Source organism: Monodelphis domestica, chromosome 1 (genome assembly GCF_027887165.1).
Source record: "Monodelphis domestica isolate mMonDom1 chromosome 1, mMonDom1.pri, whole genome shotgun sequence".
In the NCBI taxonomy this organism is placed as follows: Eukaryota; Metazoa; Chordata; class Mammalia; order Didelphimorphia; family Didelphidae; genus Monodelphis; species Monodelphis domestica.
Genome location: NC_077227.1, coordinates 62,293,607 through 62,309,519, shown reverse-complemented (window position 1 = coordinate 62,309,519; position 15,913 = coordinate 62,293,607).

The following is a 15,913-nucleotide window of genomic DNA, read 5'->3' as shown; positions in this document are numbered from 1 at the left end:
ATCATACACTGTGCCAAGCACTGTAATGGGGTATAGGGAAAAGAAGACAATAAGGAAAGAGTTTCTGCAATCTAGCTGAGTGATGCAAATCCCTTCCCTAACTTTCATTCAAATCATCATCCCAAGGAAGGAATACTGAAGCTTAAATCCCATTAAAACCAACTGGAAAGAAAATGAATCATGGAACCATGGAAAAATGTTTTTAAAATAAATAAATAAAAATTTAAAAACCCAACTGGATTTCTCTGACATTAACTCCGCAGATCATCTGAATATTCCTTGCGCTTAAGCCTGAGTCCGACCTTAGACCTGTCTATATTGCCTTTGGTCAGTTCATTTCATGAGCCTTCCAAATCTCCCACCAGCCAAATCCATCTGAACTTTTTTTTTTTTTGATGCTGGGAGATGGGGAGAAATGGTGGACCTGCTTTCCAAACTTTCCTATCTACCTTAGAAATTAGGTCTGAACATTGGTTTGGGAGACAAGAGGAGCAATTAGAAGAATCTATAGTTAAGGTGTTTTTTTTTTCCCCCTGCAAGATTGAAGGATTGATTATGAGATAGGCGCTTACTAGAACTTGCTTATTTCTTGAACCTTAAAAAAAACAACCCACAAACCCTTACTTTCTGAGTTAGAATCAATATTAAGTATCAGTTCCAAGACAGAAGAGCAGTAAGGGCTAGGCAATTGTAGCTAAGAAGTATCTGAGGTCAGATTTGAACCCAGGACCTCCTATGTCCAGGCCCTGGCACTCTATACACTGAGCCACTTAACTACCCCCTTCTTAATTTTTTTTTTAAGTTGATGAATTTAGAAGAAGTCACCCTCCTTTAGAGCAAGTCACTTAACTGATTTGCCTGAGTCATAGTGTTAGTTTCAAGTCATCTAGTGTTAAGATTAAAATTGCCAAACTGTGGCAGGTAAAAATTAGTTTCTCTGCTAGAAGTATTATATTTTTATGAAGTTTATTTAAAGATTAAGAAATAGAGAAAATACAAAATAAGAAAAGCATGTGCCTAGGCCCAGAGAGCCCATTCACTCACATCTTGCCTCCTAGGTGGAGAGCTGCGTCTCCTTGGAAGCAGAAGTAGGAAGAGAGTCGGTAGGCTTTACAACCAGTTTAAATAGAAATTTTAGATCTCGCCCAGGTGAGGATCTCAGTGAGATTACAAAGCATTCTGGAAAGTGGCCAAGGACTTCTGGGGATTGGAGTCCAGGGTTCAAATCTCCATTTTTACACTAGGAAAGAACCTTAAAACATTTAACCTAACTCAGGTCTTATACAATCACAGGTAACGATGAAAATCACAATTGCTACACAAGTTAAGCTGATCCAACCAAGAGCATTTTGTAAAGTTTATCAGTGATTGCTATTTGCTTAGTACTAAAAAAGGCCTGTTGTGGGGCTCCAAATGACCTTCCCTAACTTAAAGGTAATTTAAAAAATAGGTAATAAAGATAAAAAATAAATAAAAGGTAATAAAAAATTAAAAAGGTAATTAAAAAAAGAAAAGAAAAAGCACTAGGCAAAAAAAATCAAACTTTCTCAAATTGCATCAGCAGATTCCTCATTATAAGTCCAACCTATTTGACCTAATAGTCAAGGCCTGTCTCCAAGGGATCATTCCAGACTCATCACCCACATGTTCCACAACCCATTTTCTATACCAGCCTATTTGATTTGTTCATTGACCAGCAGACATCCTGTGCTCACATGAGAGCCATGGTTGCTGTTGAGATCAGGAAAAAGAAATTGAGTTTCTATCCTCTACCAGCTGTTTCCCAACTGCCTTCCCCCCATAGCCAGGAAGCACCTGCTTTATCAGAAGCCAGGGGAGCAGAGCCACCAGGCTACACCCAAACTGGGCTTTCTCCTTCCTTCCCCATTGGGTAATGAGAGCCCGTGGGGCCAGAAGGAGCTTTGCTCAAATGAGGTTTTTCATACCCTATTCCAGTGTTAACTCAAACCTCTCAAATTTGTTTCACGTCTCTTTTCTTGCCCTGATCAGCCGTCTCCACCTATGACGGTTGCTTTCTCCCTCATTTTTCACAGTCCCTTCCTTTTAGAGGCAGTAGGAATCATCTACCAACAAAGACTGTGCTGAAAAAAATCCCATTCTTGGGACCATTATGCAAATTGAAACAGTCCTTGAAGAAATACAACAGAGCATGGAAGAAGTTAAGCTGTGGCCAAGATAAAATTTGGGCGACCTGTGAGTCAATAGGAATCCCATTCAAACAACTCTGGTCCCACCTTCTTTTGGGTTCTTGTTCATGGTGGGCCTGGCCTTTGGCACTTCTGTGAAGATAACAAAACTTATATTCTGGACCTCTGAGTCCTATGCTTGGGCTCTCTGCCCCTCTTTGTATTTATTCTGTATATTTTTTCTATATGTACACATATTTGTACACATAGTCTCCTCCAATAAAATATAAGCTGTTTGAGAGCAGGGACTGAATAATTTTTTTATCTTTCTATTCCCAGTGTTTAAAATAGGGTCTGGCATATAGTAGGAACTTAATTAAAACTGATTGATTTATTTCAATGCTTTCTTCCCAACTCCTCAGGTATTCATTGTCTAACAAGTTGTTTCTTGTCAAGGAAGAAAAGGAACTGATAAACTCATTCCTCATCAACATGTTTGGGATTTAATATAAACTTTTACCAGAGGATCTGAATTTTATATAGGAGGAACCTGGAGAAGGCATAGCTTAACCACAGGATATAAGCTAAAATGGAACTCATTGGCTATTTAGTTCAACCCATGCCTGAATAAGAATCATCTCTATGATGCTGCATGACAAGGGGGTCATCTAGCTTCTAGGGAAGGGAATTCCAGTAGATTTCTAATTGTTAGAAAGTTTTTCTGATATTGAGGGCAACTAGGTGGTGTAGTAAGTAGATCGCTTGGCTTGGAATCAGAAAGACTCATCTTTCTGAGTTCAAAATGTGCCCTCAGACCCTTACTAGCTGGGTGACTCTGGACAAGTCACTTAATCCTGTTTGCTTCAGTTTTCTCATCTGTAAAATGAGCTGGAAAAGGAAATGGCCAACCACTTCAGTTTCTTTGCCAAGACATTCCCAGATGGTATAAAATGAAGTGGAGAAGGAAACAGCAAAGCACTCTAGTATCTTTGCCAAGAAAACTCCAAATGGAATCATGAAGAGTCAGATAAAGCTGAAAAACAACTTTCCTGGCCCTGAGATGAAGTCTGACTTTGTATCTTCCATCTAATACCCTGGGTCCTGCCCTCTGGGCCAAGCAGATCAAGCCTAATTCTTTACCCACCTGATAGCTCTTCAAATATTTGAACAGAACTATCTTGTCTCCTGAGTCTTCTGCAGGTGAAACATCCCCAATTCTCTTCATGGATTCTCAGAGGGCATGATCTCAAGGCCATTCACCATCCAAGTTGTTCTCTTCTGGACCAATCAATCAACAGACATTAATCACTTATTTGTTATATGCAAGGCACCATGCATAGAACAAAAGTGAAGTAATCTCTGCCCTCCCTGGGCTCATATTCTAACAAGGGTGTCAATATGTATACAAAATGAAAATTAGTTATTCTGGGGAGAGGGTACCCTAGCAGTTTGGGGGGAAGGGTGAAAATAAAGAAAGGCTTTGTGAAGGTAGTGGTACTTGAGTCTTGAATGAAATCATGGATTCCAAGAAGCAGTGATGAGGAGGAAGTACATTTCAGGCATGGGGAATGGCCATTGCAAAGATATTGAGTGGGGGAGATTATTGTCACCTGTGCAGATCAATGAGTAGGCCATCATAGCTAGATCAGAGAGTATGTGGAGGGAAATAAAATTTGTGTATGTATACAAATTCATCAAACTCCAGGTTAAGAATCTTTGGAAAGAAAGATCTAGCCCAATGTGGAGAGTCTCTTCAACATATTTATTATGGATGATGACATCTTCAGATTCAGTAACTGGCAAAGATTGGCTACCAAAGCAGGAAAAAGTTGCAATCTGATTTAGTGGAGGCAGGTGCTTTATTGACAAAACCACAGTTCTTTGAAAAAATAAGGTATCTAACTAATAATTCATTCCATCCATCCATCCATCCATCCATCCATCCATCCATCCATCCATCCATCCATATCTATCTAAAATTATTACTCCACTTGCTTCTAGAGGACATATTAAAACTTACCCCTTGACTAGGATGAGGCAAACAGGGTTTTGGTTCAGAGAACTGAATTTAGAGAATGCCAAATTTGGCAGGCCCTTGCAGTACTTGCAATCCTTCAACAGCATAGAAACCACAGGATTTAGTCCCTAATTAGCATGAATAATTAGTTAAATAGAAGGCCACCAGATGATAAAATCCTCCTTTTTTCCCCCCTCCTCTAACACCCTTCCTTCCATTATCTCTCCCCTTACCTCTCCTCCATTGAGGATTCATTTCATGTTGCTTGATTCAGGTACAGTTTGTGGTTCAAAAATTCCTCTCTACTTAAAATGAAGTTTTTGAGGTGGCTTACAACATTATACAATGTTTTGGCAGCTTCAAGACACTTAAAAAAATCACGAGAGGTCTGATCATATCTTCTGTGGTTGGTTATATGCTCTATGAAAGACTAATGGGTTCCCTTCCTTGGTGGTAAGCAAAATAATAACTGTTATGAGGCACCAGGTGTCGTGAGATGTAGTAGTGGTGGAAGTGGCAAGGTCCTGCTGTCTGCTCCCTTATCTTCCTACCCTGTTGCAAATGATCTGGTATAAACAAGAAATGTCATTGATTTTTGGGTTCATACTTGGGCCAATTATTTTTGTTTTTAATCCCCATTTGTTCTCTGTTATTTGCAAAAGCTGGAGTCTCTCTGGACTCTTGGGGAAGGGAGTAGTAGAAATCATAACAGGCATGGGGCATTCTGGGTCCTCAGGTGACCCTTTACCGCTACCCCCACCTCACAATGTTATAATATAACCTGATCTGGAGAGAGGACATTGGAAGTGTCTCTAGGGAGAGGATGAATCCAAAGCCAATCCAAAGAAGACTTGGGCTTGGAGCAATATGACTTCCTGGAGTTTGCTACTTTAGGCGATTAACACTATCCAAATCTAACTACACCATGATGAACTAGGAGTTGCCCCAGAAACATGGAAGCATTTTCTAGAAGAAAGTAGCACCCTATAACCATACTCATTGGCTACAGGAATTTAATGCACCAGAAGGTTCAAAACTCAACAAGGTTCTTTGTCAAAAAAGTATTATTCTTTATGTTTTCTCTTTCTTTTTTTCCCCCAGATTGCTATTCTCCTTTTTTTATTTTCTTTTTTTAAACCCTCACCTTCTGTCCTAGAATCAGTACTGGATATTGGTTTCAAGGCAGAAGAGTGGTAAGGGCTAGGCAATGGGGTTAAGTGACTTGCCCAGGCTCACACAGTTAGGAAGTATCTGAGGTCAGATTTGAACCCAGATTTCAATCCACTAGGCCACCTAGTTGCACTTATCAGTACAACTTTCTTTATTTTTCTAAATTAAATTTTTTTCCTATGGTTACATGATTCTTGTTGTCTCCCTCTCCTCTTCCCCTCTTCCAAAGCTGACAAGGAATTCCACTGAAAATTAAATTTTCAATAATAATTTTCTGATATTTTGTGATCCATATTCTCTCCCTTTACCCTTCCTCCTTCCCCAAGATGGCAGATAATGCTATATACTATAGAGGTAATGCTATATATGTACAGGTGTAATTTTACAATATGTAGCTCCATGTTCATGATGTTTTAAGGTACTATTCTTTTTTAAGATTTTAAAAAAAGTGTGTATCTTCCAGGAGCCACCAATCCATTAGTAAATGCTTTATTTACCCTCTAGTAGGCAATCTGGTTATTTAATAAAGAAGACAATCAAATAAAATAAAACAACTGTTTTATTCCAAAAGATCTGAGCCGTTGTTGCATCAACTGAAACCTCAAAGGCTAAGATATCAACCAAAAGCAGTGACTCTTCTCCCCTTTGAAGTGTTTTGGATAATTGTTTCAAGTCTAATGTAATGCCCTTTTGAACTGGGCAAAAAGACAAAGAAATAGATCTCAAAATACCACTGGTGGTCAGCCTGTAGCATGGATGTCCAACAGTGTCAGTGGTCAGTGCCAGAAGACAAACAAACTAAGAAGGAAAACATGGAGGTTCAATAAACTGGCGATGCTACTCTGACCTTGGCATTGAATGGTCTCCATTTCATCATGGATTCATTACCTTCCTTTGTATACACGTCCACTTTCAAGGTTCTATTCTCTAATCTCATGTGCTAAATTTCCTTGATTTCCCAAGATGGTGTGACTACAGCTGAAAGAAATAATATAGCTCCGTGGACTGTCATCCCATTGGTTTCAGATAGGAAGCTACAATCTGGGAAATTGGGAAATGTTGCAATGCATGCTTGGGGCCAAGTTGTTAGCAATGGCATACTGTGTGTATCATCCTTGAGCCAACAGTCAGGCAGGGCACACAGATCAATATATGAAAAGCCCTTGAAGTGTTCCTAGTCCAGCATGCCTGGATACTCTTCAGTCTTCTGTTGTTTTTGCTTAACTATTTGAAAAGAAAATGAATAATTGACTCATGGTCAAATCTGAGCAAAATAATGCACTGATTGCTTCATTGGAGTCCTCACCATTTTAGTTTCTCTGTGGGCTCCTTGCTGGTGCAGAAGAACAAGAACAAGTAAATCTCTTCCCTCAAGGAACTTATATTTGAGTAACTCTATTGTAGTTGGTGTGGAAAGGAACCCTCTCCCTGTTTCTTTGGGCTTCAGACCCTTGGATTATTCTCCATCTACCATAAACTCCCCATATTTAGATTTAGTTATTGAAAACCACTTGAACATCATATAGGAGTTTAAAAAATCTTTACCTTTTGTTTTAGAATCAGTACTAAGTATTGTATCCAAGGCAAAAGAGCTGTAAGGCAATGGAGTTGAAGTGACTTGCCCAGGGTCACACAGCTAGGAAGTGTCTGAGGCAAGATTTGAACCCAGGGCCTTTTGTCTCTGGGCCTGGCTCTCAATTCACTGAGCCACCTAGTTGCTCCTCATATCTTAGTTTTTTTTTTTTAAGTCTTAATATTAAGAAAACACATTATTAATAAGCTCCCCCAAGACCATGTTTTCTCCTAAGCCCATGGAGAAAGAGGATTATGAAACTAGTTCAGTGCTGGTGCTATGACCCAAATGCAGCCCCCCAGTGCAATCTAGGGAAACTGGGCATTTTCCGATTGCTGATGTAACACTGGGTCTTCCAGATCTGTGAACCACTGTCACTCAACATGGAAAGAAGCTTTTGTGTAGGAGGTGACATCTGCCCAGGGTCTGGGAGAGTGAGGTCTGAACCATGACTATAAAATCACCATTGGCAAAATAAACAAACAAACAAATAAAAACAAAAAAATAACTAAAATCACCATTGGTAAAACAAACAAACAAAAACAAAAAATAAATAAAATAACCATTGGTAAAACAAATAAATAAAAACAAAAATAAATACAATCACCATTGGTAAAACAAATAAATAAATAAAAACAAAAAATAAATACAATCACCATTGGTAATACTGAGGCAAACTCCAGATGCTGTGGCTATCTCTGTACCTAAAGCCTGGCCTGCAGCAGACGTGGGGAATCTCAGTTGCTCAAATCTTTGTTAAGATATAGTATAGTAAGGGGCAGCTGGGTAGTTCAGTGAATGGAGAGCCAAGCCTAGAGACAGGAAGTCCTAGGTTCAAATCTGACCTCAGACACTTCCCAGCTGGGTGACCCTGGGCAAGTCACTCGACCCCCATTGCCTAGCCCTTACCACTCTTCTGCCTTGAAGCCAATATACAGTATTGATTCCAAGATGGAAGGTAAGGGTTTTTTAAAAAAAGATACAGTATAGTATATAATTTTCCTTCCCATTTCTTCCTCTTCTTGGGTAATTTTTTTGGTGTATCTTTTGGGAGATCTACCCTTAGTCAATGGCCATGCCCATTCTACGTTTTCCTGGGAGGATAAAGTATTTCCACAGATAAGTGGAAGATTATTTTGGTAGAGAAAAAGCAGTAACAGAAGAAACAAGAAAGATTTCCTGTTAAGAGGTGGGAACCTGAGCTGAGATCTGGAGGAAACTACAAACTAGACTTCTAGGCGTGTGGGACCACTGATGCAAGCCAGCAGATGAAATGGCAATTCAGAGGATAGTTACTGTACCAGATTGGCTGAAATGTGGAGTGCACGAAAGAGAATACTGTGAAATAAATCTGGAAAAATTGGCTCAAGCTAGTCTGTGAAGGGCTTTCCATGCCAAGGTGAAGAGCTTGCATTTTATCCTAGAGGTAGGAAATAGGGATGTATGATCTGGAGAATGGCCCATCAGGCCCATGTTTTAGAAGATTCTTTTGGCAGCTAGGTGAATTTTGACAGATGAATTGGCAGAGAATAGTCTGGAAGTTGGGAAGGCCATCAGGGAGACCACTGCATAGTCTAGCCAAGAGGTAATGAGGGATGGAACTAAGGTGATGGCTATATGTGGTATAAAGAAGGAGACATGAGAAAAATGTTGTGAAAGTGGAATGGTAACCAACTGCATGTGGGGGAAGAGTAAAAAGGCTGGTATGATGCTTTCAATAGATATAGGTAAGGTTGGAAGGGTTGGGAAAGACTTGGACCTATTTGTAGGCAGCAGGAAAGGATCAAATAAATAAAGAGATTGAAGATGAGAGGGAGAGGATGATCAGAAATATAAGCTCCCAGAGGAGACTGGGGGTGGTTAATGAATGAATGAAAAAGCATCGATTAAGTGCTTGCTATGTACAAAGTACTGTGCTTAATGCTGAGGTTATAAATAGAAGGTTTCTGCTGCAGGTCAGGTAGAGAGACCCTCAGCATGCAGCAGTGAAGCAGATGCAATTCATCTTCTTTCATATCGTTTCCATTGAGAAAACCATGCTGGCTTGTGATACTGAACCATTTGAGGATGCCAAGGACTCTAGTGGGGAGAACTTTCTTTTCTGGGTCTTCGTGAAGGCACAGTTAAAAAGGACTGACAAATGGCAAGGAGTAACGCCACCTCTTCATCAGATACAGGTAGCAGGAGGAGTAATTTGGAGGAGTTTTGCATTGTTCAATAGGAAAGAAGAAGGAGTGTAAAATGGATGGCAAAGTAAGAGGCAAGCAAGAGTGAGATTGAAAGATAGGAAATAGTCATTTGACTGCAACATGTAGTGCAGGAGAGAAAAATGAGCCAGTTATGGCTGGAAAGTTTGATGAACCTAGACAGAAAGTTTGAATGGAGCTCTAAGAAATGGACATTTTGGGTAGAAAGCAATGGACTGCTATTGAAGGCTCTGAGCAAAGGAAAGGCACAATCTCTAGCTGTACATTTGGGAGATTACTTGGGCAGTAATGGGAATGATGAGCTTGCCTAAGATCACATAGCAATTTTTTTTTTTCATATTTGGCTTTAAAACCCACTACTTTCAAAAATACTCAAAATGACAATATTTTCCTCATCTTCTTCAACACGAAATGATATCATTAACATTTATGTAAGAGCAAGTGTGCATTTTCATAGCACAGCTGATGAAGGACAAAGTAAAAACAAGAAAATCAAACCAGCTGTTAACACAATTAAATGTAGTTGTGTCTCCTTTGCTGTTATTTACAGAATAGTCTCCTCTCCTCTCCCCATCTCTCCTCTCTTCTCCTCTGCTTTTCTCTCTCCTTCTTTACACTTTTCAGAACCAATTTGATATCTGATTTCTAATAATTTCTTTGTTGATTCTTCAAGTGTGTGTGTGATAAAACAGATTTTTCCTTTGTTTATGTAAAGCCCTGTGCTTTGGTAAAACACACTCACACACATATAAAACTGCACAAGATTAGGATGGGAAATGATAGTAGATGGATGGAATGGAATGCTATGTGCTACAATGAAAGGAATAGTATAGAGAAACGTGAGAAGAGTTGATATAAAGTGAAATGAGAAGAACCAGAACAATTTATATGACAAAATTGCAAAGATAAACATTTTTGAACACTTTAAGAATTCTGATCAATGTAATGAACAATCACATTCCAGATAACCAACAATGGTATGTACTTTTTGACAGGTGAGAGGCTCAGGGTCCAGATTGAGATAATAATTTTTGGGTGTGCTCAATGTTTTGCTTGATTGTACATATTTGTTACTTTTCTTTTTCTTGTTCCAGTTTGAGGCAGGGATTGGTGAGAGGGAAAGAAAATAGATTTTTGCTCACTGAAAAAAATAAGATAAAAATTTTACTAAACTTTAAAAAACCCTGAGTACAAGACAGGAGAGACATCTATAAATAAAATAACTGGTCATTCAGTAAGCATTTATTAAGCTCTTACTATGTGCCAAGTACTACCTAAGCACTGAAGATACAAAGAAGGTAAAAATAGATTCTGCATTCAAGTAGAGTTCAATATTCCCAACCTCTTCAAAGATTCTTTGATCTCAAACTTCAGATGTATTTGAGTTTAAATGACACACATACTTTGGGGGGACGGGGAATAGTAAACTTGCATTTTTAAGGCTTTGGCCCTTTTGGAGTCTATCAATTTGGGATTATAGGTTTAAATTACAGATCGAAAGTGAGTTTAGAGGGAGAAGTCTGTGGCTCAGTCTGGAATCAGGAGCAGCTGGGTTCAAATCTAGCCTCAGATACTCTCTAGCTGTATGACCCTGGGCAAATCACTTAACCCTAATTGCCTAGCCCTTACAGATTTTCTGCCTAGGAAAGGATGATTGATTCTAAGCCAGAAATTAAGGATTTAAAGCACAAAAGAAAGAAAGAAAATGCGCTTAGAGGTCTTTTAGTTCAGTCTTCTTCAGTGCCTCCCCCCCCTCAGATCTGAGGCCAGATAGGTTAAGAGATTTGCTCAAGTTTACAGAGATTAGTGTCAGAGCTGAGATTTGAACCCTGATCCTCATGTTTCAAAATCCAGGGTCTTTTCCTAGCCAACCAGTTTACGTTCTCTCTGTTCCAATACCTTGCCAATGCCAGTAGTGTGTACAGAACACAGAAATCCAGATAACCTGGAGCTTCCAGTGGCCAGATTTGTTTTCTTCAGGTAGGCAGTATAAGATAGCTCCGATGTGAGAGTGGCAGATGTCTGTTTCTTTTAACAACCCTCACCTTCCATTGTAGAATCAATATTGAGTATTGGGTCCAAGGTAGAAGACTAATAAGAGTTAGGCAATGGGGGTTAAGTGACTTGTCCAGGGTCATAAGGGATGTCTCATGTAGCTCAACTTGTCCTTCCACTAAACACATGCCCATTGTCCTGGTGTTTCTTGCTATGGGTGGCTGCTTTGGGCAAACTTCTCCAGGTTGTTCTTCTTGTTCATAGTTCTTATTCTCCCAAGCAGTGCAATATACACACTTTACACACACATATATAATATACTTGCATTATATACAATATAAATATCTCATCTATACACACATATACAATATATATACACATATAAAATATATACATATTATATATTGTTTATATACATATTTATTACATATACACACATATATACAATACAAAATACAATATTCCTATAATATATACATTATTAATACACACAGCTACAATATACACATATTATATATATTGTTTATGCATACATACATGTACAAGATACACACATACAATATTCCTACAATATATACATTATTAATACACACAGATACACATATTATACATACATTGTTTATACATACACATGAACAAGATACACACATACAATATTCCTACAATATATACATTATTAATACACACAGATACAATATACACATATTATACATACATTGTTTATACATACACATGTACAAGATACACACATACAATATTCCTACAATATATACATTATTAATACACACAGATACAATATACACATATTATACATACATTGTTTATACATACACATGTACAAGATACACACATACAATATTCCTACAATATATACATTATTAATACACACAGATACAATATACACATATTATACATACATTGTTTATACATACACATGTACAAGATGCACATATACAATATTCCTACAATATATACATGATTAATACACACAGATACACATATTATACATACATTGTTTATACATACATACATGTACAAGATACACACATACAATATTCCTACAATATATACATTATTAATACACACAGATACAATATACACATATTATATATATTGTTTATGCATACATACACATGTACAAGATGCACACATACAATATTCCTACAATATATACATTATTAATACACACATACACATACAATATACACACATATACATTGTTTATATACACACATACATATACAATATACACACGTATAATATACATACATTCTATAGCCACATACACGTATGAATCCATGGAGCCAGTCCACCACTCCATCGATGTATCTTGTTAACACAAAGCCTGACACAAAGTAGGCACTTCAGTGTTTGCTGATGGACGATCATGCTCCGTGTTCAGCCCGCATTCTTTTCTGGTCATTGATGACTCAGAGAGCCTCTTTTATGCCACTGGCCAGGCTGAGGTGGACAGGGGTGTTCCTGAGGAATTTGTCTCCCCTGTGGCTCTTGGGAGTGCTGGCAGAGCACTGAGCATTTCACCTTGCGATTGCTGGTTCGAATCCTGCAGACTGCAGTAAAAATGTCTCTGGTCAGCTGTTTGTGTAACATGGATTGGTGGCTTGGATTGGAGGCTGATGATGGTGCCATATAGATGCTTCATGGTGAGTTAGCTCTGATTTATAGTTGTGTCCTGCACCTGTGGAGGTGCAGGGGGATTGCCTGGGAGTGTCTGTTTAGCTCCTTCAGGAAAAAAACCTCATCTTTCTAAGCCTGAAGATTGTATAGGAAAGGCAGGGAAAGGAAGGGCAAAGAACGACAGGAGAGCGTCTTAGGGGAGGGTACAAATAGGCACTGTAACTGGTGCCTTATGAAAGCACTTTGTCTGAGTCTTCCTTTCCATGTCTGCAAAATGGGAACACCATTTAGCCAATGGTGAGAATGGTCTGAGATGGGAGGTCAAGTTGGAAATAAAGTGCTCACTCTGTACACATTGAACCCATCTTTGACGTTTGTGATAAGAGGACCTTTATTTAATCCAATCAATAAACAAGCATGGATGGCCAGAAAGAGAGGAAACATTCTCTGCCCTCAGGGAGTTTATCTTCTAACTGAAAATGTCTGGAGAATGAGGAAAACTGGGCTAGCAGACCTGGAATCTCAGTGTTCTCAGGTGTACCTTCATCTTCTTTGAATAGACATCCAGACACACTCATAAAATAAAGTGTTCCAGAAATCCTAGCGCAGTTTTAAGCTTTAATAGCTTTTTGTTGCCTAAAAAAAAACATTTTTAAAAATACTTAGAGCTTAGCACAATGCCTGGAACATAGTAAGCACTTAAATAACTTGAAAAGAATGAAACTTTTCAAAGTATTCTCTTGCTGTTCAATCATTTTCAGTCATATCTGACTCTAGGTGACCCAAATGGGGTTTTCTTGGCAGAGATCCTGGAGTGGTTTGCTATTTCCTTTTCTAGCTCATTTTACAGATAAGGAAACTGAGGCAAACAGGGTTGAGTGATTTGCCCATGTTCCCATAGCTAGTAAGTGGCTGAGGTCAGATTTTAACACATGAGGAAAAGTCTTTCTGACTCCAGGCTGAGCCTTCCATCCAAAGCCACCTTGTTGCTCTCATGCTTCTATATAGCCTCTCAAAACTCATGTGAGGGGGCAGCTGGGTAGCTCAGTGGATGGAGAGCTAGGTCTAGAGATGGGAGGTCCTAGGTTCAAATCTGACCTCAGACACCTCCCAGCTGTGTGACCCTGGGCAAGTCACTTGACCCCCATTGCCTAGCCCTCACCACTCTTCTGTCTTGGAGCCAATACACAGTATTGACTCTAAGATGGAAGGTGAGGGTTTAAAAAAAAAAAACTCATGTGAAATGGACATTATTCTTTCCATTTTCTAGATCAAGCAACCGAGGCCCTGAGCACTAAAGTGGCTTGCTCCAGGCTGCCGGTTGAGCTACCACAGCCAAGATGAGATCCCTGAGTCTTCTGGCTTTCCGCCCAGGGTTCTTTCCACTAAGCTGAAAAGAAGGCATCAGGAGCTTGTGGCTCAGGAATGGGAATCCCTCAGGCCCTATGCATAAAGGATCAGGAACTGGCCTTCAGCCAGGCTTTCCAGTCCAGGAGTCATGATTGTCCTCCACCTCCAAGCCCTCGGGACCTAGAGGAAACAAGCCAGAAAGACCCAGAGAGCTAACAACATCTTTGTCTCCCTGGCTGGGGGAAAGAGATGCTGCTTGGCTTCCGGCATGGATGAAGACTGAAATGTCCTGTTTATGAAAGTTGTGGTTAGTGCAGCCTTAGGAGGGACGGCTAGATCATGGCTTTGGGAGCCAAAAATAAATCTTGACAGGCTAGGATAATAGAGCCAAAGCAAGAAGACGAATCCCTTATCAGGGGCGGGTGTGAGCCACTCTTTAAGCTGCTTTTTAAACTACGAACAAGTACCGGGCTGGGGATCCGTAACTTAACAGTGTGTGAAAACGATCTGAGAGTATTTCAACCGGTTCCAAGTTCACTACGAGGCAACAGCATCACGTGGTGACCATAAATACGAATGCAAATTGATGAAACCTTTGTCAGAGATTCTCATGACACGAAGGGCCAGGCACACACTGGGTTGGAGAACTCTCACTTCTCTTGGTCTTCCTGGATCCCCTCAGGCAGCCTGGGAACCAGCTCTTGCTCTTTGACCCATGAGATCATCTAACTTCCTCTTCGTAATCAGGAGGGACAGACTAAAGATAATTTTATTTAACGGAAACAGTCGGGGCAGCTAGGTGGCCCAGTGGATAGAGAACCAGACCCAGGTTGGAGAGGACCTGAGACCTGGGTTCAAGTCCTGGGGTTGATCCCAGGGCAGGTCCTTTCAGACCCAGGATGTAACCTGGCCCTGGTTCCCTGTCCATTGGGCCACCTAGCTGCCCTTTTGTATTTTACCTTATCTAGACCCCTTCTCCAGCATCTCTCTGACTTTTCCCTTCACTCTTTTCTCTTTGCACCTGTAACTCTGAGATCAGTAAGAACGTCTTAATCAATTGCTGCTTCTTCTTCTTTTTAAAATTTTTAACAAATTTTATTTTCTGGGTAAGAACTCTAAAGAGGTCAGATTTGAACCCAAATTCTCCCAACTTCAAACCTGGTGCTCTATTTACTGTGCTACTCAGCTGTTCCCTTAATTACCTTTTTTTCTTCTCCCAACTCTTTTTATTTCTTTTCTTTTTTAAATTGCCTTTCAATTATCATTCTCTCCAACCCTCCTCTTGGACACCACTCCTCTATATGTATTGTCTTCCCTTATTAGACTGTAAACTCCTTTAGGGTACAGACTGTTCAGCCCTTAGCACAATACTTGGCACCTAGTAAGGTTTTAATGAATCCTTTTTCATTCATTCATTGTTTTCAATTCAAGGCTTCCTCTGGCAGAGATTCCCCTCCTTCCCCCCTACCTTCTCTCTCCAAGTTCTGTCTTCATCTACTGTTCTTGGCTAGTGGAAGGGGGGAGACATCTTCTCTCCTCTCTCTCTTTCTCCCTCTGATTCATTTTTTTTAACCCTTACCTTCCATCTTAGATCAATACTGCATATTGGTTCCAAGGCAGCAGACCAAGGGCTTCTTCATAGGGGTTAAGTGACTTGCCCAGGGTCACATGTATTGGTTCCAAGGCAGAAGACCAAGGGCTTCTTCATAGGGGTTAAGTGACTTGCCCAGGGTCGCACAGCTGAGAAGTGTCTGAGGCCAGATTTGAACCTAAGACTTTCCGTCTCTAGCTGGCTCTCAATCCACTGAGCAACCTG